This window comes from Pseudophryne corroboree, chromosome 8 (assembly GCF_028390025.1).
Source record: "Pseudophryne corroboree isolate aPseCor3 chromosome 8, aPseCor3.hap2, whole genome shotgun sequence".
In the NCBI taxonomy this organism is placed as follows: domain Eukaryota; kingdom Metazoa; phylum Chordata; class Amphibia; order Anura; family Myobatrachidae; genus Pseudophryne; species Pseudophryne corroboree.
The window spans coordinates 34515565-34538806 of record NC_086451.1 but is presented as its reverse complement, the minus strand read 5'-3'; the positions used below and the strand labels follow the sequence as shown (position 1 = coordinate 34538806).

General features: G+C 47.3%; 1 protein-coding gene across 2 annotated transcripts in view; it reads left to right on the top strand.

The window, feature by feature from the left end:
• The first annotated feature begins 7049 nt into the window (after nt 1-7049).
• Nucleotides 7050-23242, top strand: part of LOC134948318 (ectonucleoside triphosphate diphosphohydrolase 8-like) — a 51073-nt gene continuing 34880 nt past the window's right edge. Inside the window, exon 1 of one of the 2 annotated variants that reach the window (XM_063936237.1) lies at nt 7050-7162. The gene's annotated coding sequence lies outside the window, so the exon portion shown is untranslated. Of the gene's footprint in view, nt 7163-19017; nt 19107-23242 lie in introns of those variants that run through there. The other variant, XM_063936238.1, reaches the window with a different exon arrangement.

Sequence of the window (23242 nt, the reverse complement as noted above, 5' to 3'; positions counted from 1 at the left end):
CCGGAGGTGCACACGGGCCCCCTCCTATGTTTAAATGCCCCTGCCTGGTCCAGCAACCTCTCCTACCCACACCTCTTTCCCTGATCCAGCAACCTCCCTTGCCCACACCTTCTCCCCTGGTCCAGCAACCTCCCCTGCCCACACCTTCTCCCCTGGTCCAGCAACCTCCCCTGCCCACACCTTCTCCCCTGGTCCAGTAACCTTCCCTGCCCACACCTTCTCCCCTGGTCCTGCAACCTCCCCTGCCCACACCTTCTCCCCTGGTCCAGCAACCTCCCCTGCCCACACCTTCTCCCCTGGTCCAGCAACCTCCCCTGCCCACACCTTCTCCCCTGGTCCAGTAACCTTCCCTGCCCACACCTTCTCCCCTGGTCCAGCAACCTCCCCTGCCCACACCTTCTCCCCTGGTCCAGTAACCTCCCCTGCCCACACCTTCTCCCCTGGTCCTGCAACCTCCCCTGCCCACACCTTCTCCCCTGGTCCAGCAACCTCCCCTGCCCACACCTTCTCCCCTGGTCCAGTAACCTCCCCTGCCCACACCTTCTCCCCTGGTCCAGCAACCTCCCCTGCCCACACCTTCTACCCTAGTCCAGCAACCTCCCCTTCCTGCAAGTTCTTCCCTGGCCTGCAACCACCCCTGCCCAAACCTTCTCTCTTGGCCCAAGAACCTTTCATGGGTCTATCTTTTGTACCAGTCAACCTGTTCAAGTCGGCGCTGGCTGTTTCTCCAATAGTAAATAATTAGAAAACTATGGATGATTGTAAAAGCACACCTGGATTTATTTACTAAACATCAATTAATAAAATAAATAATAAAATTCACATATATACATGAAGTCAGCGCGTCCGGGCTGTGCAGACATCCGGGGTCTCTTCGGATGTTTGGGATACTCCTGACAACTGGAGTTCCTCCACGGCCGGACAGCCACCCAATGGTAGCGGAGATGATAGGCCCTGAGAAATATGAATTGTTGCAATGTTTCCCCCCCCCCCCCTTCTTTAGTGAAATGTTATAATATTTTTAATATGATATATCTTTTATTATTTCATTCTCATGTAACTATCATCATTATTATTATTATTATTATTATTATTTTCTCTGTATTCCTTGTTAATTTATTAAACACTTTTTGAGGAGAACTGAGGAAGAAACATATTATCCATTGAATCTTTAATATATATAATTGTCCCATGGAGTCTGATTATAGAGACAGGTTATCTGATTAATATGAGGGAATCTGTGCCTCTTATAAAATCTGACCTGCAGATAAGCTTTGACGCCTGGAGCCATAAAATAATATGTATTCAATGTTAATGAAAGTGTCACCGTATGGCTAAATAACTACCTATACACATGTTCAACTTCTCCTAAGTTTTTAAATGTGGTTTGTACTATTGAGATGCCCACAGTTGGGCACAGATCTATACTCCTTCCCCGGCCTCGCTGTTCCGCCCTGCGGGTCACGTGACAGGAGAGTGACGTCGTCACGTATCGCGACGATGTTCACTCGGGTTGCATAGCAACTGGGCAACCCCCGTCACTGTGCCGCGCGCTGGAGTGTACTCTGGTTGCTTAGCAACCGGGTCACATCCGTCAGGCCACTTTCATTCATCTCCCCTACGAGATTACAATATCTCAGGTAATTTCAGCAGGTGGACAGATATAGTTCCCCAAGCAAGGGGTTCCTAAGAGTGATATAAGAAACACCATCATTCATATAACATATAGTCTGGGAGTAGGTCATGTGATTGCACTGACCTTTAACCCCTATCCTATCCAGTTTCATTCATTGTATATTTGTACGATTTTATACTATATATATATATATTTTTTTTTTTTGTGGGTTTGCCTCCTACTAATCGCTCTTTTTATCTAATAGGACTAGTGATAATGTAGAATTACTGTTTTTACTAAAGCTAGCCATACGTCAGACCAACTTTTCTCCAACACTCCAAACTTCCAACCATCCAACTTGTCTGTTCAACTAAAACAGTGCCCCATACATCTCACCAACTTTTTACCAGTGCTCCACACATCTAACCAACTTTTTACCAGTGCTCCACACATCTAACCAACTTTTAATCAGACCAACCAACCTTCCAACTTCTGTCCAACTTGTGATGTCACCGAAGTAGGCGGACAGTGCCTGCCTACAGTTCTTCAGTTTTGTTTTGTTTTTTTCATTTCAAAACATGCAGAAGTGTCTTTTTTTCAGTGAAACTGGTCTTTTCTTTCACCACCATACATTTATTAGATTTACTTATTTTTATACTGAACTATGGATACCAGCATGGTTGGGCTGCCAAGGCAAATATATATATACCAGATGTAGATATTCGGCACTCCCAATGTAGTAAAATGTACAGCTTGCCTGGTGCCCTCCTGAGCTTCAAAAAGCAAACATATCACAAACGATAGGCGGCACTCTAGGACTTTTCTAAAATCAAGAACATACGTGACCCTGTTCTGACAGCTTAACGTTTTGGTTTAATGTAACCGTCGTCAGATATTATTGATATGATATTATTATTATTTTTTTTTAAATGGAATGGGAAAAACCCGAAAAAAAATTGCATGGGGTCCCCCCTCCAAAGCATAACCAGCCTCGGGCTCTTCGAGCCGATCCTGGTTCTAAAAATCCGGGGGGAAAACGGACAGGGGATCCCCCGTATTTTTAAAACCAGCACCGGGCTCTGCGCCTGGTGCTGGTGCAAAAAATACGGGAGACAAAAAGAGTAGGGGTCCCCCATATTTTTTACACCAGCATCGGGCTCCACTAGCTGGACAGATAATGCCACAGCCGGGGGTCACTTTTATACAGTGCCCTGCGGCCGTGGCATTAAATATCCAACTAGTCACCCCTGGACGGGGTACCCTGGGGGAGTGGGGACCCCTTCAATCAAGGGGTCCCCCCCCCCAGCCACCCAAGGGCCAGGGACGAAGCCCGAGGCTGTCCCCCCCATCCAAAGGCTGCGGATGGGGGGCTGATAGCCTTGAGAAAATTTAAAGAATATTGTTTTTTCCAGTAGTACTACAAGTCCCAGCAAGCCTCCCCTGCAAGCTGGTACTTGGAGAACCACAAGTACCAGTATGTGGGAGAAAAACGGGCCCGCTGGTACCTGTAGTTCTAATGGCAAAAAAATACCCAAATAAAAACAGGAGACACACACCGTGACAAGTACAACTTTATTTCACACATGTCGACAAACACATACTTACCTATGTTGACACGAAGCAGTCGGTCCTCTTCTCCAAGTAGAATCCACGGGTACCTGAAAATAAAAGATAATTATACTCACCTGATCCAGGGTCCAGATTATAATCCACGTACTTGGCAAAACAACAAACCGAACACCCGGACTGAAAGGGGTCCCATGTTTACACATGGGACCCCTTTCCACGAATGCAGAGACACCCCCGTGACCCCGTGCGTGCGTGTCACAGTGTGTGTGCGTGCGTGTCACAGTATGTGTGTGCACGTGCGTGTCAGTGTGTGCACGTGCGTGTCAGTGTGTGCGTGTCACAGTGTGCGTGTGCGTGTCAGTGTGTGCGTGTCACAGTGTGTGTGCGTGTCACAGTGTGTGTGCGTGCGTGTCACAGTGTGTGTGCGTGCGTGTCACAGTATGTGTGTGCACGTGCGTGTCAGTGTGTGCGTGTCACAGTGTGCGTGTGCGTGTCAGTGTGTGCGTGTCACAGTGTGTGTGCGTGTCACAGTGTGTGTGCGTGCGTGTCACAGTGTGTGTGCGTGCGTGTCACAGTGTGTGTGCGTGCGTGTCGCAGTGTGTGCGTGCATGTCAGTGTGTGTGCGTGCGTGTCACAGTGAGTGTGCGTGCGTGTCACAGTGTGTGTGCGTGTCACAGTGAGTGTGCGTGCGTGTCACAGTGTGTGTGTGTGTCACAGTGTGTGTGCGTGCGTGTCACAGTGAGTGTGCGTGCGTGTCACAGTGTGTGTGCGTGCGTGTCACAGTGTGTGTGCGTGCGTGTCACAGTGTGTGCGTGCATGTCACAGTGTGTGTGCGTGCGTGTCACAGTGTGTCTGTGCGTGCATGCCAGTGTGTGTCTAATACCATGTGTATATACAGCTGCCGCTGCCGGGTTGACAGGGGCAGCTTGTTTGTTTGCTTGTGACCTCTAATGGGGTATATGCTGCAGCCTGGTGGGAAGGTAGATGCTAGAATCGAAGGCTGACATGCAGCAGCGCCGGGTGTCCGCTGCTGATGGGGTGCGGACAGGGGATCACTCCTGCGGCTGGTGATCGCGGGCGGGGTGACAGCCGCCGGGTGTCCGCTGCTGATGGGGTGCGGACAGGGGATCACTCCTGCGGCTGGTGATCGCGGGCGGGGTGACAGCCGCCGGGTGTCCGCTGCTGATGGGGTGCGGACAGGGGATCACTCCTGCGGCTGGTGATCGCGGGCGGGGTGACAGCCGCCGGGTGTCCGCTGCTGATGGGGTGCGGACAGGGGATCACTCCTGCGGCTGGTGATCGCGGGCGGGGTGACAGCCGCCGGGTGTCCGCTGCTGATGGGGTGCGGACAGGGGATCACTCCTGCGGCTGGTGATCGCGGGCGGGGTGACAGCCGCCGGGTGTCCGCTGCTGATGGGGTGCGGACAGGGGATCACTCCTGCGGCTGGTGATCGCGGGCGGGGTGACAGCCGCCGGGTGTCCGCTGCTGATGGTGTGCGGACAGGGGATCACTCCTGCGGCTGGTGATCGCGGGCGGGGTGACAGCCGCCGGGTGTCCGCTGCTGATGGGGTGCGGACAGGGGATCACTCCTGCGGCTGGTGATCGCGGGCGGGGTGACAGCCGCCGGGTGTCCGCTGCTGATGGGGCGCGGACAGGGGATCACTCCTGCGGCTGGTGATCGCGGGCGGGGTGACAGCCGCCGGGTGTCCGCTGCTGATGGGGCGCGGACAGGGGATCACTCCTGCGGATGGTGATCGCGGGCGGGGTGACAGCTGCCGGGTGTCCGCTGCTGATGGGGTCCGGGTAGGGGAACACCACTGCTGGGTTTGGTAATGCGGGGGTTTGTAGGGTAGGTGCCGGGTGACCTCTGACAGGGGTGCAGGCAGGGGGACACAGCTGCTGCAGGCGGTGAACACTGTTGAGGTGCGCCAGTGCAGCAGGGGCACTGAATTCTCTCCTCCCGCTCAGCCGCTGTGTCTGACAGGGATTCCGATGAAGAAGTAGGTGTCCGCCTACTTATCGTTCAGTTCCCCCTACACCTGAACGATGAGTTGGGAAAATCAAACAGGTTTGATTTTCCCAACTAGTTGGACAGACCGTTTCTGGCCGTTTTTTAGCGTGTGGGAGCAAACGGCTGATAATCGTTTGCTCCCACACACTGCCTGATTATCTTTACAACCAGCCAACTAGTTGGCTGGTTGGAAAGATATCGTCCTGATGTATGGCCAGCATAACACTGTGGATGATTGAATAGTTATTGCTACACACCTGTTGGGCATCAGGTCATTAATAGGGTTTAAATAGATCCCTTAATCAGAGCGAGCTTTACTTCTGATGAAGCTAGGTGACCGAGCCTAGGGAAACGCGTTAAGTGTGAAAGCTGCCATCAGTTTTGGAACACCTGCTTTGGAATTTTTCCCTGTGGGACATTCACATTACAGCACCGACTGGAGGGACCCAGCTTGAATACAAGTGATACAGCTTGCTTGCTGTTTTCTAAAGCCTCTTGAAGCCTCCGTCCTCACGGGTAAGACCAGCTGTATTTCATTTCTCTTCCCCAGGGAACTCTGTCCAGTGTTCTAGTCCGGGATCCATTCCATAGTGGACACTTATTAGCAGCACATTCAAATGCTTCACAGCTCCATATATGCCCTTAAACTTCATGTATATATGTGAATTTTATTATTTATTTTATTAATTGATGTTTAGTAAATAAATCCAAGTGTGCTTTTACAATCATCCATAGTTTTCTAATTATTTACTATTGGAGAAACATCCAGCGCCGGCTTAAGTGCTTTTCGTTGTAAAAATTATATTGGGACTGACAATCCCTTGCTGGCAGCTGTGACAGCGCGTCTGGAATTGCTCTTTTTTCAACCTGTTCAAGTGTCTACCTTTTACCTGTCGACAGAGAAAATGGCTGTGAGCCGTCTGCCTTTGCAGCCATGCTGCGCAGGCAGGGGGGCTTCCCTTAATCAGCAATGCAATCGCAATTAAATTAGCATGCTGGCGGCCCCCAACATAGGATCGCAAAACGATTTAGCAAAACTGATGCTGGATAAGGTCCTATATTCATTTTTAAATGACCTTTTCTATCCCTTCATGTTGGGCCTTCCTACCTATGAATATGCATGTATTAGTTGCTACTATGTTCGGGATGGGGGGGGGGGGGGATTCAGATCTGATCGCAGATGTGCTAAATTTAGCCGCCCCGCATGTCTAGACCTATCCCCCCCCCCTCCCTGCAAGGGTGTAAAAACATTGCGCAGGCAGGCCGCTACTCGCGGCAGCCCGCCACCTCCGTTGTCCGGACCGCGACCCGCCAACAACATTCTAGCGCTGTTGTCAAGTCCCCTCCCGCCTCGCGACCACCTCTGCCTGTCAATCAGAGAGAGGCGATCGCAGCCCTTTGATGCTTTTAGCATCTCACTAGGCTCCCGGGGGTGCGCCCGCGCAGTGCGCCCGCTGCGCGGGTGCACTCCACATAGGGATTCAGAATGTGATCGCTGCAGCTGCAGCGATCCAGTCTGAATTAGGCCCGTTGTTCAATGATTTATACATCGCTTCAATAAAAATATATACAAAAAATATTGAAGAAAAAAAAAGTTCAATATAACAGCCAACATCTGTATATAAATTCAGTGCGAGAGGGGACCCTGCAAGCGTCTCATGCCCCGACCCACCCTCATTCACTGCAGAGCTGTTTTATAAGAGCGATCGTCGCGTCCTTTGCCAGGAAGCGTTACACACGCTGGTTCTATACAAAAGACAGATTATGAATTATTGTCCGCCATCAGTTTATAGTTAAGGAAAGTAGCTGTCGTTGCCTTGCAAGTGGGTAGGTTGTTCGGCCGCTCCCTGCTCACTGGAATATCTTGTTTCCGTATATAAAGATAAACAGTGTCAGATCGCACGCAGGAGATTTTCCAGATTCCTCAAAAAAGATGTAGTCAGAATTTGAGATCTTCAAGAAAAGAGTAAGTTGCTGATAATTATATATATAATATATTATTTGTGGTGGGAGGTGTGTGATTGATTTAGACTGAATAAGCTGGATCCAGGAAAAACTCTGAGCAAGTAATCGTCTACTGTGCGGCTAATCTGCTGCTAAATTGCGCCTGCAGGAATTATTCCGGTATGACAAATCACAAAGCGGAGGGTAATCTCCCCGACCTTGCAAATCTCCAAACGGGCATTGAAAACCCACCTATAGCTCAAAGCGTACCCCTCCAATGCATAACCTAGTCCTTAGGCTGCTCCTCCATCCCCCTGCCCCATGCCTTGGACATCTCTGCTTTGCTCGCATACCACCATCAGGCTTCTACCTGCTTGCACCTCATGTCATCTGTCTGTTGCCCCTCCCCACTAGATTGTTAGCTCTTCAGAGCAGGGCCCTCTTTCCTCTTGTCTAAGCCCTCTTCTTGACACATTTCACTCAGCGACCATCTTTACCTGCTTTTTCTCCTGCTGGTAAAGGCTTATCTCTATCTATGGCCGCCAGCCCCAAGTAGTACAATGATTACTCATTCGCTACTTACATCTAAGCTGTATTATGTTTTGAGAATTGTGTTGCTCTTTGTTACCTGCACTCCATTTTTGTTATTTATTTACTGTTATGCTAAGTTTTGTCTCCCTGTACTGTCCTTTGTACGGCGCTGCAAAACACTTGTGGCGCCCTATAAATAAAATGTAATAATAATAATAATAATAATAATAATAATAATAATTCCTGCCCTGTTCAACTCCCTGAAAGACACATTATTATTTTTGCATAAACCCCAAACCTTAAAGAGTGTAAATAAATGTATAACATTGCATGGAATTGGGCTGAGAGGTTTATACATAATTTGTCATTGGCGAAATGCGTGATACGAAGCTACAAAAATCCGCACACATACAATGTAAACCAAGAAGAAGAAAAAAATAATCTACAAATAATAATGCAATATTTTTGAATACACCATGAAGGTGCCCAGCAAAAGGCATTGGTTTTACTCAGTGTTCTGGGATACTGTGATCCAACGCGTTTCACCTCACTTCTCACCTCATCCCCCATTCTCAGGAGAAACTTCTTCAAGGTGTGCAGAGAAATGTAACAATCTGAAGAGATCACATCTAATGTTGCATTATGACCCAACTTCCCACCACTTTACTAGACCTCCTATCCATTAAATAGATCATTCTATTCCATTTTTTTACTGAAAATACAGTGGTTCTCAATGCAATCCTCAAGGCACCCCAACAGTCCAGGTTTTAGGTATATCCATAGCTCAGCACAGATGGTTAAATCTGATTGACTGGATAAACTTAAAACCTAGGGGGTCATTCCAACCCATTCGTACGCTGCAGTTTGTCGCAGCGGTGCGAACGGGTCGGAATTGCGCATGTGCGGTGGAAAAAGTGATTGCAGCGGCGATCGCAAGAAGACTGACAGGCGGGAGGAGTTCCGTGGCGTCAACTGACCGTTTTCCAGGCGTTTGGATGGTGGATGTCTGACGTCAATTCCGGCACCTTCGTCGCTGGATCCGTCGCACAGGGTAAGTAAGTCTGACCCTGGTCTTGTTTTGCAGGAAACTTTATCTACATCCATTCTATCTCTGTCCAAGGCATAGTAAACAGACCCCTGTGTTTGTTACATATTACAATTTAGCTGGAGAAACTTAAATTGCAAGTCTTTGTGAGAGGTAATGTTGACAAGTGTATAGTTAAATTCAAGTATTCAGGAGAACAGAATTAAAGGTAGATCATATATCTGTGCAATTTTGGAAGAATTAAATGGCTGGTATTTTTTTTGTAACCTAAATGAAACGTAATAGACCCAAGGGACATGTTTTATACACCTTTGGACATAAGTAAGATGATGTAGCAGTGGGGGCAGATGTATATGATGACTGTGAATATTCCCCCTCCCATCTAAAGACCAAAATGTCATCATCAGGTAACAATGAACACTGCTAGAGTGTATCTAATACAGGGATAGGCAACGTAGTAACACTCCAGCAGCTGTGGAACTACTCATCTCAGCATGCCCTAACAGCAAAACTGTGGCAGTGCATGCTGGGATTTATAGTTCCACAGCAGCTGGAGTGTTACAGGTTCCCTAGCCCTGATCTGATCAATGCAAAACAGTTCAGTATTTCCATTTACAAAATGTACTTTTTGGGTGGATTATACAGAGCCGTTGAGAAAGACAGCGTGTCCTGGGTGATTGGTGGTGTGGCCACGCCCCCTCCGAAACAAGCAACAAAAAAGATTACAGTATATGCTTCATAGTGTTGCTCATTGGGAACGAGAGCACAGGGGTGTATCTAGGGATGTGAGCGCCCCTGACAAAGTAAGGGACCGGTACCCCCCTCGCCATATTTTAAATAGGCAAAGCGCGCATGCCGATAAAGGGTTGTAGTCTTGTGAGGGAAAGAGGCGTGGTTATCCAATTGTAACCCCAATTCAAATTACGACACACAGAAGTGCCCCTTATTCACATTACCACCCAGTAGTGTCCCTTATACACGTTACGCCACACAGTAGTAGTGCCCCTTACATGTTACGCCACACAGTAGTAGTGCCCCTTACATGTTACACCACACAGTAGTAGTGCCCATAGCCAGATTAAGGGGGGGTCGCAGGGCATACTGTACCCCAGGCCCCCCTTTGTCAGGGGGCCCCCTGGCCAGAGCACACTGACATCACTAGCTTTCTCTCTTATGCAGCAGCAGAACCAAGCAGCCAGAATGTGAGCAGGACAGTATACAGTACAGGCAGAGACACAGGAATATGATGTTTCATGAACTACATATGGAGCTTTCCAATAGAGGAGAGATAGGAGTGTGGAGAGAGCTGTAAGTGAAACAGGGATCACAGCTTCTCCTCCTCCCCGCCTGGGTGTCTAGGTCCTGTGTAACCTGTTATCTAATGAGGGTCTAGAATGAGAGACACACACAGAGAGCCCTCCTGAGTCCTGTCCCAGTGTGTAAGTAGTACAGAGGCTACTGCTATTCTTGCATATGATAAGATAAATTATAGATTTTATTTTTCTATGTGTATTTTAAGGTTAAGTTATATTTGTTCCACTACAATAAATTTGATAAAATAATTGAGTAATGTTTATAGGTGGAGCTATAAACAGTTATTATTAAATTATTAGTTTAAATCTGATATACACCATTGGTTTAAATGTAATATAATAATAATAATAATAATAATAATAATAATTTTATTTATATAGCGCTCTTTCTCCAATAGGACTCAAGGCGCTTAACAGATACATAGCATAATATAGTACAGAAAATAATGAAGTACATTTTCATAAAATACAGAAGCATGAAGATACTAAAAGGGACATTATGGAAATGCTTGAGTAAACAGAAAAGTCTTGAGTCTACTTTTGAAGGATTCTATAGTTAGGGCCTCTCGCACTGTGCGGGGAAGTGAGTTCCATAGAGTCGGAGCCGCATGACTAAAAGCTCGATCCCCAGAGGAATTGCGGTAGATTCTAGGTACTGCTAAAAGTCCTTCATCTACAGATCGCAGTAATCGAGTGGGGCAGTATGGGGTCAGAAGCTGTTTCAGGTACCTTGGGCCTTGGTCATGTAATGCTTTGAAACTCAGTAAGCCAATCTTGAAGATGATTCGCCATCGTACAGGCAGCCAGTGAAGTGAGTAGAGGATGGGTGTTATGTGGCTAGAACGGGGCTGGTTGGTTAATAGCCTGGCAGCTGTGTTTTGCACCAGCTGTAAGCGCTGCAATTCTTTTGCTGGTAGACCAAGGTAGAGGGCATTACAGTAGTCTAAACGAGATGATACAAATGCATGTATGACTTTTGGCATATCATCTGAGGGAATTAAGTGCTTGATTCTGGCTATGTTCCTCAGGTGAAAGAATGAGGATTTGATTGTGGCTGATATCTGATGTTTAAGTGTCAAGCCACCATCCAGGACAACGCCAAGATTCCGCACACGATCACTGGTCTGTAATTCTGAATCCCCGAGTGTAAGTCCAGTTGGTTGGCTATGCTGCAGTCTTGTCCTTTGATGTTGCGGTCGTATCATTAGGACCTCTGTTTTATCCGGGTTCAGTCGCAGCCAACTGGCGCTCATCCACTCCTGTAGTTCAGCTAGACAGCCATTTATGGTTGCTATTGGGTTATCAGTGCCCGGAGCAAAGGACAAGTACAGTTGTGTATCATCTGCATAGCAGTGGTAGACCAGGCCATGGCGCCTGATTATTTCGCCCAATGGGAGCATGTATACTGCAAAAAGCATGGGGGATAGTATAGAACCTTGTTGGACACCACATGGCAATGGCACTGTTGGTGATGAGTATACTCCAGACGATACTCTCTGTGACCTGCCTGTGAGAAATGATTTGAACCAGCTTAGGACTGTGCCATCCAGACCACAGAAATGTATCAGTCGCTCAATCAGAAGCCCATGGTCCACGGTATCAAATGCTGCCGAGAGATCCAGAAGGATTAATATTGAACAGTCACCTATGTCTTTTGCCATCAGAAGATCATTTAACACACACACCAGGGCTGTTTCAGTGCTATGTCTTCTCCTGAATCCTGATTGAAATGGATCATAAATATCATGGGTTGTCAACTTGTCAGGCGGGTTTCCAGTTGATTTGCAACGACTTTCTCAATAACCTTTCCTAGGAAAGGAAGGTTTGATACCGGTCTGTAGTTGGTCATGTAGTCGGGATCTAAATTAGGTTTTTTAAGAAGCGGTCTAACAATTGCTTCCTTTATGGGTTCAGGAAAAATGCCTGTCTGCAAAGAGCATTGAACAATTTTTGTAAAGACAGGACCAATTATATCCATACAACCTATTAGAAGCTTGGTTGAGGCTGGGTCCAGATCACAGGTGGTGGGACGCAAAATCCGAGCAATTTCAGCAGTGTCCTTTACATCCACTGGATCAAAGCTGGTCCATGAAGGCAGGTAGCTTATATTGGCAGGCTTTGTAGTTTGGCACTCCTTTGATGGCACTGTGGAGATTCCAGCCCGGATGGTGGATATTTTATCTGCAAAGAAGTTTGCAAACTCGTTGCATCTTGCCTGGGAGAGGGTCTCATCAGTCTGCAGGCATGCTGGCTTGCAAAGCATCTCCACTGTGCGGAAAAGTTGAGCTGGCCTATTGTTTGCTGCTGTGATCTCATTTGACAGGAACTGTGCTTTCTTACGAGTGATTGTCGATTGATATTCTTCGTTATGCTTTATTAGTTTTATTTTGTCATCCACTAGGTTAGTCTTCCTCCATCGTCTTTCCATCGTCTATACACCATCCATACCTCCCAAAAATGACCCATTCCAGGAGGGACAAAATGCTCTCTACCTGGACTTCCATCTTAAGTTATGATTGCAGTCACCTGTGTTGAAATACCTTTCTTATCAATTAAATAGTTCAACACAGGTGACTGCAATCATATATTAAGAGGGAAGTCCAGGTGGAGAGCATTTTGTCCCTCCAAGAATGGGTCATGTTGGGAGGCAATCACAATCTAATATACACCCATCCTTCCACCAGGGCCCCCCTGTCTTAAGTTCCCCGGCCACCCCGAAGGCTTACTCCGGCCCTGGTAGTGCCCAGCACCCTGCCGCATCCTCTACCTATATGCAGCACTCACCCGGCTGGTGGGTCCCCTTTTCAGACTGGAGCCGGGATAGGCTGGGGAGGGGTGGCTGCTGAGGCAGAGCTGCAGTGATGGAGTTGGGCGCACCACTACGACTATATATAGCAGCCGGTGCCTGGCATATAGGCACTGCGGGAGTGCAGGAGACAGAGCACAGCACAGATGGAGTCACTAGCACCACCTGCTCCCTGCTGTAATGTATAGAAACAGAGAATGTGACGGCAGATAAGAACCACTTGGCCCATCTAGTCTGTCCATGTACACGCACATGTTTACTTTTTTTTTATGTTAAGAGCGAATTAACCTACCAGTATATTTTTGGATTGTTGGAGGAAATCTACGCAAGCGTGAGGAGAATATACAAACTCCACCCAGTTAGGGCCATGCTCAACACAGACACTGCACTAAAACATCCTGGCCAAGATATGTCCCTGCGAGAGAATTAGTCCCCATCAAAAAGCCTAGCCTGGGCAAATCAAGCCAAACGGAGCTGTATTTACCGGGAATAACAGAAAAGAAGGTGAGATGAATGAAGGGAGTGGGCCTAAAGTAGAAGTGGGCTGGACTTTGTGACTTTTTTCTGTTTCCACTGAGCACCTTTGCAGGCTGTTACCAAATATGGGCCCTCATTCCGAGTAGTTCGCTCGCTAGCTGCTTTTAGCAGCATTGCACACGCTAAGCCGCCGCCCTCTGGGAGTGTATCTTAGCATAGCAGCATTGCGAATGAAAGATTTGCAGAATTGCAAATAGAAATTTCTTAGCAGTTTCTGAGTAGCTCGAGACTTACTCCTACACTGCGATCAGTTCAGTCAGTTTCGTTCCTGGTTTGATGTCACAAACACATCCAGCGTTCGGCCAGACACTCCCGCGTTTTTCCCAGAAACGCCAGCGTTTCTCCGCACACTCCCAGAAAACGGCCAGTTTCCGCACAGAAACACCCACTTCCTGTCAATCACACTCCGATCACCAGAACGATGAAAAAACTTTGTTACGCCGTGAGTAAAATACCAAACTTTTGTGCTAATTTACTTGGCGCAGGCGCACTGCGAACATTGCGCATGCGCAGTTTGCGACTAATCGCTCCGTAGCGAAAAAAAATAACGAGCAAACAACTCGGAATGACCCCCACTGTGCAGTGTGATAGACATGTTGGTGCACTTTAAGCAGTCCATAAATGTTGATTAAAAAAACTGAACTAGAGTATACTGTATGATCTGACAGAACTAAAAATGAAGGAATAAGGTGCTCCCAGTTCAATATTCACTATTGCACCATTACATGGACACAGGGCAGCCATCAGGGGGGGACTATGGGGACTAGTGTCCCGGGCCCATACAGAGAAGTGGGCCCACCCCTGGCTCCTACCGTCAACACCTGTAGAGCTGCACCAGTCTGTGAATCAACAGGAGTCTGATACACAGGGAGGACTTCTTAAAACAAGCCTTATCTGCACATCAGCTCTCTATAAACCGTTCCTGTAGGTCCGCAACACTCCACCTATATGTAACATCACAATGTATGACATCATATAGGGGTGGAGAAGTGTGGCAGAATCTTTTTTGGGGGCGAGCGGGGCCCTGTCTATTTTGTCAGTCCCGGGCCCCACAATTTCTGATGGCAGCCCTGCATGGACAGAGTATACGAGAGAGAGAAGGGCGATAAGAGAAAGAGATATATCCGCTCTCTCCCTCCTAATCTCTGCTCTTCTCCTGTTCCATCCCTGCCCCCTCCTGAACTGTTATACTTACATTCCTCTCTTTCTGGTCCTCTTCTCTCCCTGTGCGCACGTACTGTACGTTATACCTAATGTGCACAACTTGCCAAGCGTCATGGATGTGTGTGTCTGTGGACCCGGTCTAAGGGCTTTGATAGGAATAGAGTTGGTTGAAGCTGGACAGAAGCTGGAAGGTCTGATGTAGGTCTTCATCATACATCAGCATTGGAGTATCATACGGAAACTAAACTGCGAGCAGGTGCACAGATGTGACAGTGCTACAAGTACTGGACATTGGACAACTTTGGAGCTAGGGTGAACCGGACAGCTGGTGATTGGACAGCTGATAGCTAGGCACCAAGATTGAACCGGGATAGCTGATAATTAGACACCAGGGTTGAACCAGAATAATAGGTAACTGGATAACTGGCAGCTAGACACTAGGATTGAACCAGAACAACTGGATAGCTGGAAGCTGGACACCGGGACTGAACCGGAACAACTGGTAACTGGATAGCTGGAAGCTGGATACCGGGATTGAACCGGAATAGCTGGCAGATAGACAGCTGATAGCTTGACACCGGGACTGAACCGGAATACAGGAGACACCAGAATGGACAAGGAATACAGGAGACACCGGGATTGAACCAGAATGCAGGAGACACTGGGATGGAACAGGAATGCAGGAGACACCGGGATTGAATCAGAATGCAGGAGACACCAGGATGGAACCGGAACACAGGAGACACCAGAATGGAACTGGAATACAGTGGACACCGAGATAGAACCAGAATGAAGGAGACACCGAGATGGAACAGGAATGCATGAGCCTGTAGTGCAGCAAGATGGTGAATTGCACTTAGAGCCTCTGAACAAGGTAATAAAATAGATAGATAGATAGATAGATAGATAGATAGATAGATAGATAGATAGATAGATAGATAGATACAGGGCCAGACTGCCCATCTGGCTCTTCTGGCAAGGAGGACCGGTCTTGTCACGCAGCCTCCTGATCTCTGATCTGGCCACTTCGCTGCCCGTCTCCATGGAAATGGAGGCTTGCCGCGAATCCACGCCCCCCTGACTCGCAGCATGCCCTCGTGGGTAGTGTCCACGCGCCCCTTTTCACGGCACGCATGCATGCACATGCCAGGACTGATATTCGGCCCCAGTCCCTCGATAGATAGATAGATAGATAGATAGATAGATAGATAGATACCACTGATGATTGCAGATGGAAAAAAGCTATTTTTTAATTGAGAAGTCCCAGCTTTAATGCACCTAAACCAACTTTTCGATGGAAGGAAGGAAACAATATGATGATTAGGATGATGACAATCTTGAACAATGGGGGTAATTCCAAGTTAATCGCAGCAGGAATTTAGTTAGCAATTGGGCAAAACCATGTGCACTGCAGGGGGGGCAGATGTAACATGTGCAGAGAGAGTTAGATTTGGGTGGGGTGTATTTAATCTGCAATCTAATTTGCAGTGTAAAAATAAAGCAGCCAGTATTTACCCTGCACAGAAACAAAATAACCCACCCAAATCTAACTCTCTCTGCACATGTTATATCTGCCCCCCCTGCAGTGCACATGGTTTTGCCCAATTGCTAACTAAATTCCTGCTGCGATCAACTTGGAATTACCCCCCATGTTATCTCCCTTGTGACAGTAATTTTTATTATGTAAATATCTTCAATTGACGGCAAATCACTGCCTATAATACCCGCAGATGTACGTACCACACACTCCAAAAGCTTACGTCTCCCATTAGTGCTGTTGCCGTACCAAACTGTAATACAATACTTCAATATGCTTTCAATAACACAACCATAAAACCTAACCAAATATACCTAAGTTACATTAGAAGGCTACAGACAACATTGCACTGGCGTCTCTCAAGGAAGTCTCTTTATACCCCTGCCTGAACAGGGATTGGCTGTGGGCATCATGTGACTGCAAACTGGTCTCCCATTGGAGTTTGGGCAATTACCTGAATCAGACTGTCATGGCTGCGCCCAGCAGCCGGCGCAGGTGGGGATGCCGCAAATGGAAGCCAGTGAGTAGTGTGGAAGCACAGAGCTGGGGATTGGAGCAGCAATGCAGGGGAGTGAGCCGCTGTCTGAACAAAGTTGCACGGTTTGTGCTATGGGGGACATTTACTGAGTGAGCAGTGATAAGAGTGGAGAAGTGAGCCAGTGGAGAAATTTCCCCATAAACCAATCAGCAGCTCTGTATCATTTTATAGTATGCAAATTATAGATGTTACTTCAGTGCTGATTGGTTGCCATGTAGCTCACTTATCACTGCTTAGTAAATGTACCCCATAGTATAGCTGACAAATGCACAATCTAACTTGAAATATACTGAGTGCGTAGTCATAAGTAATTAGATAACAGCATCATTCCAGTACCACCAGAAAAACCAGCACACTAACTTGCAATTAAATATAGTCTATAAACCACCAAGCATAAAACATGATAGATAAAAGCTTGATACTTATCAATCAACATGAAAAGCAGTTCTGTGACGTCAGCGGCATATGGTAGGGTGTGGCAGAGAACATGTACAGTGTCTAGATAGACAGTCATTAGGTCGACAACATTGGTCAACATGCATTATGTCAACAGGTACAAAAGATTGACAGGTAAAAGGTAGACAGTAGGTAAGGTCGACGGGTACAAAAGGTCGACATGATTTTTTAATTTTTTTTTATTTATTTTTCATTTTTGTGTGTCAGTTTGTATGTTTCATTATATATGATCACAATCTGTGGAAACGTGTACCCCTGCGGGCTCCATTCACTCGCCACACTGTGGGCAAGGTGGCTCTCTCTGCTACCACTGCGCTTGCCGCCGGCTACTATTCCTAGTCACAGTCCATGTTGATAGTAAATCAAGCAAAAGTTGGGAAAACATGAAAAAAAACGTAAAAATAATGTGTCGACCATTTGTGTGTTGCCATTGTTATGTTGACCATTTGTACTTGTCAACCTTAAGCACTGTTGACCTTTGTGCATGTCAGCCATAAGGTGTCGACCTATTCACTGCATACTTGCCGGTTCCGGTATGAATGGTCGACCATGTTATGGTCGACAGTCATTAGGTCGACCACTATTGGTCGACATTGACATGGTCGACGTGGACACATGGTCGACACATGGAAATGGTCGACACATGAAAAGGTTGACATGAGTTTTTTCACTTTTTTTGGTGTCGTTTTTTGCGTAAAGTGACTGGGAACCCCAATTAGTGCACCGCGTCCCCTCGCATGGCTCGCTTCGCTCGCCATGCTTCGGGCATGGTGCCTTCGCTTCGCTCGGCACACTTTACCGTTCCAATCGTAGTCCATGTGGATCGTAAAGTATGGAAAAGTTCCCCAAAAGAAAAAAAAGTTAAAAAACTCATGTCGACCTTTTCACGTGTCGACCTTTCATGTGTCGACCATTCTCATGTGTCGACCATGTGTCCATGTCGACAATGTCAATGTCGACCAATAGTGGTCGACCTAATGACTGTCGACCATAACATGGTCGACCATGTGAACGGATACCATACTTGCCTACCCTCCTCGGAAGATGCGGGAAACTCACAATTTTTAAGGTAGTTCCCAGCAGCCCTGGAAGGCATTGGCGTTTCTATAATGGGCGCAGTGTGTGACTAAATGTCATGATTGATGTAATTTAGCCCCTCCCCGCGAATTGTGGCCATTTCCCAGTCTTGGGGGCGGGGCCTGATGACATCCCCGCCCCCGAAGTGACATGCTGAAGCTTATGCAGGCTGGCCGTAGGATTCAGACACCTGTGTCCAGGAAGTCTGCGTACGATGATGCAGACCCTGGATCCGTCATGCCTTCAAAACGGGGGCCCTCGCTCCACCCCCTAATGCCATAGCATTTCAGTCATGCTGTTGACAGGGGACTGCAATGGGTCTTGCGCATGCGTAGACCCCTAAACTTTGTATTTGTATGCAAACCATTCGCGTACAAATATGAATTAGGCCCAACAGCGCTGTTTGCTGAATATCATGGATCTGCTGCACGTGGCCTTCCGTGCAACTTACTGTCAAGTTCTAAATTGCGTATACGCACGGGCCATCTTTTTCAAAAGCAAGAAAGCATCCAAATAAATATTGCGCCAATATTGTATAAATGATGGGCGCACATGCTACATACAGTACATATAGGCCATGGCACGGAATGGGGTGGCCAGCGCAGTATGTGGCAGTGTTGGACGGCCAACCCTGATGTGCTATTTCTGCTGCGGTTACAGACGTGTCTGGTAGTAAATGAGATGATAAACAGGTTCTGTTGATTCCAATGCAACATCTGAGAGAGGAGATAGGGCACCCCTGACTGCAATGTGCTGGCCAGCCACTAAGAGAAGGTTTAACGCTCTGTAAGATCCCAGATGCAGACTGAATGTTAGCCTAAGGACTGAGGTTCCTGTACACACAGCAGCAGTGGGAGGGGAAGAGGAGAATTTAAATTGAGCTTGGAGGAACCATCCTCTTTCACTCTCCTCTTGGCCCCTACAGCATCGCAGGACAAAGCGGAGTCCTTGTCAGCACGCAGGTATGTGATAGTCCTTGTGTGTCTCTTGCCTGAGTGACTTTAATCTCTTAATAGCAGCTCATTTCATCAGCAGTATTGGAGAATGAGTATTGTCAGGGATTTGGTATACAATCTATATCTATTTTGAAGAAGTTTCACAGCTATTTTATATATATATATATCATAGGCAGACACGGGGTGGGATCATGATTACAGGGCTCTGGATCCCCCCACCTGGACCAGAAGTACTGTTTAAACTATAAAGTTAAGTTATTGCAAAATCATATTTTGCGTGGGCATTTACCAACGCAGAATTCATGATTTAAGCACATTCCTAGGGCGCCGCTGTTTGGTTCCGGTATGAATGGTCGACCATGTTATGGTCGACAGTCATTAGGTCGACCACTATTGGTCGACATTGACATGGTCGACATGGACACATGATCGACACATGAAAATTGTCGACACATGAAAATGGTCGACACATGAAAAGGTCGACATGAGTTTTTTTACTTTTTTTGGTGTCGTTTTTTGCGTAATGTGACTGGGAACCCTAATTAGTGCACCGCGTCCCCTCGCATGGCTCGCTTTGCTCGCCATGCTTCAGGCATGGTGCCTTCGCTCGGCACAGATTACCGTTCCAATCGTAGTCCATGTGGATCGTAAAGTATGGAAAAGTTCCCCAAAAGGAAAAAAAGTTTTAAAAAATCATGTCGACCTTTTCATGTGTCGACCTTTCATGTGCCGACCATGTGTCCATGTCGACCATGTCAATGTCGACCAATAGTGGTCGACCTAATGACTGTCGACCATGTGAACGGATACCCCGCTGTTTACGGGGCAGAAAATGGTTTATATACGTTTATTGCTACTTACACATTATCAGCCACCTGTATTTCATAGTATAATAGCGGTGACGGGATGGATAATTAGGTTGCTGGGACTTGTGCTGGTACCGGGATCTGGTCTCTGGGTTGATGGTAAGTAGGTCAACACTGTCTAGGTCGACCACTATTGGTCGACAGTAAGTAGGATGACACGGTTTCTAGGTCGACAGAGACTCTAGGTTGACATGACGGAAGGTCGACATGAGTTTTTCACTTTTTTTTCTCATTTATTTAACTTTTTCATACTTTACGATCCATGTGGACTACAATTGGGAACGGTAACATGTGCCGGGTGCAGCGAGGCACTCGCTCGCCATGCGAGGGGACACGGTGCACTAAATGGGGTTCCCAGTCACTGTACGGAGAAAACGACACCAAGACAAGTAAAAAAACTCATGTCGACCTTTTCTCGTATCGACCCAGTACAAGTCGACCTAGAGCCCCTGTCGACCTAGAAACTGTCGATCTACTTACTGTCGACCAATAGTGGTCGACCTAGACACTGTCGACCTAAGTCTAATCCACCTAACATACCACACCCGCTGGTTCCTGTTAGGTAATGTGATTGGTGGATTTTGGCATAAAATGAATAGGGGGAGAGTTATCAAAGCTTTGGAGGGAGATGAAGCGGAAAGAGATAAAGTACCAACCAATCAGCCCCTAGTTGTCATTTTTCAAACACAGCCGGTAACGTGGCAGTTAGAAGCTGATTGTTTGGTACTTTATCTCTCTGCAAGATTTGATAAATATGTAGATGAATGGTAAATGAAGAATGTCTCACCCTGTGTATATTTCTCAGACGGTTCTACCATTAGTTTTGCATTTATTTAGCAATGTATAAACATCTGCAATGACACTGTAGGCAGGGTCTACACACTGGGGGTCATACCGAGTTGATCGCTCGCTGCCGATTTTTGCAGTGCAGCGATCAGGTAAAAAAATTGCATTTTTGCGCATGCGTATGCCCCGCAATGCGCACGTGCGACGTATGGGTACAAAGCCCTTTGTGGTTGTGCTCAGGTTCTAGCGAAGTTTTCCTTCACACTGGCGGCCGCAAGAAGATTGACAGGAAGGGGGCGTTTCTGGGTGTCAACTGACTGTTTTCAGGGAGTGTTTGCAAACACGCAGGCGTGTCTGAAAAAACGCAGGCGTGGCTGGGCGGGTGTATGACGTCAAATCCGGATACGAATAGGCTGAAGTGATCGCAAGGGCTGAGTAGGTTCAGAGCTACTCTGAAACTGCACAAACTGTTTTTGCAGAGCTCGGCTGCACATGCGTTCGCACTTCTGCTAAGCTAAAATACACTCCCCAGTGGGTGGCGGCATAGCATTTGCACGGCTGTTAAAAACTGCTAGTGAGCGATCAACTCGGAATGACCCCCACTATCTTCTCATCAGTTTGTTTTACATCCAGTTCCTGCAGTTGTACATTTGAAGCATTTATATACTTTGTTACACGTTACATCATGATTGAGTTCTGAATGATTCTCTCCATTGGGCATTGACGGCGTCCGCTGTGAATGGTTTGATGATTTACCCCTAACTAAAAAAAAGCATTTACTTGGGACAAAGGGGGTAATTCAGACCTGATCACTCGCTAGCGTTTTTTGCAGCGCTGCAGTCAGGTCAGAATTGCGCATACGTATGCACCGCAATGCGCAGGTGCGTCGCACGGATACAAATCGGATCGTTGCTGTGCGATGGGTTTTAAGAAGAATCCATTCGCACAGGTGATCGCAAGGAGATTGACAGGAGGAAGGCGTTTGTGGGTGGCAACTGACCGTTTTCTGGGAGTGTTTGGAAAAACGCAGGCGTGTCCAAGCGTTTGCAGGGTGGGACGTCAATTCCGGGACCGGACAGACTGAAGTGATCACAAGGGCTGAGTAAGTTCTGAGCTACTCTGAAACTGCACGGGAAAAAACATGCAAACTCCCCACCTTTAACTTTGAATTGAAGTGCTCAATGACCTCAGTGCTCAGTGACCTTTACTGACCTCAGTGCTGTGAATCAGCCATTCTAGTTACTACACCAACCATGCCGCCCATGTTGGGATTATCCCTTTCACTTTCTGCAATTATTCTTTGTCATGCAGAACAGCCTGCTCTTATCCCGGTAACTGTATACCTGAGATTGCTCTATGTGCATCCATGGTACAATAGTGTGCTATCTGTGACACACCGATTACCCACTGGTGCCGAGCCAAACATCAGCAACCATACATACAATAGCATTCTGCACGTATTGGTTACTAGCGCTGTGCTTGCTTTTGGGGAGGGCCGTAATGGAGGACACTCTGGTGACATCAGTGCACTCACTTGCGGTTCACGCAGGTAAATGGAGCAGGTACTATAATACAGTCTGCTAGCATTTATTTTGACGCCAGTGAATAAACATCTAGGGCCTGACGCACGGGTGGACGCAGAAGCGCAGGCAGCAGGGCCTGTTGGCGTCGCCCGACTGCAACTTTATGCAACTGCCGCTACAAAGCCCTTCCCTTGTTCAGTCGTGCAAGGATCGAGACGCCCACTTTTAGTGTCTGTGCACACTGTAGAAGCGTTCTTATATGCCGCCATCGGTCACACCACCGAAATGTACACCAAACCTCCGGGAGGGGGCACCCAGGTCGGCATGGCACAGCATGAGGTGGCATGGCGGGGGTACATGTTGGAATAGGGGGTGGAACAGAGGGTGTAGACTTGATGGGACTTGTTGGGAGCCAATTAACCTACCAGTATATTTTAGGATTGTTGGAGGAAACCAGAGTACCCGGAGGAAACCCATGCAAGCACGGGGAGAATATACAAACTCCACACAGCTAGGACCATAGCGGGAATCAAACCCATGACCTCAGTTCTGTGAGGCAGTAATGCTATCCACTACACCATCCGTACTGCCCAGAGAACCTGTGGAATCATTCCCATATGGGCACATAAAAGTGAACTACTGGAGAGCTCAGTCCGACGGCATCTCAGCATGTTATTGTAAGCAGCTGTAGATTAATGGGTGTAAGGTCGGGCTGTCTCCTGTATAAGCCGTGTCCTATAGATGCCCCCACTTTTAATGGTGAACAGACTGTGCTAAGAATGGTAATGTTACAGGAATGTATTCGGTGTAAGGTGAGCCGGATTACCTGGCACATAGTTATTTCATAGTCTTATCCATTCTTAATGAGATTTTCTACAGAAAACTGGTCAAGGCTAGGAAAACATAACAAAGAGGGCCCTCCAGCAGACATTTTGTTTTCTGCAATCTTTAGGTGAGAAGTATCAAG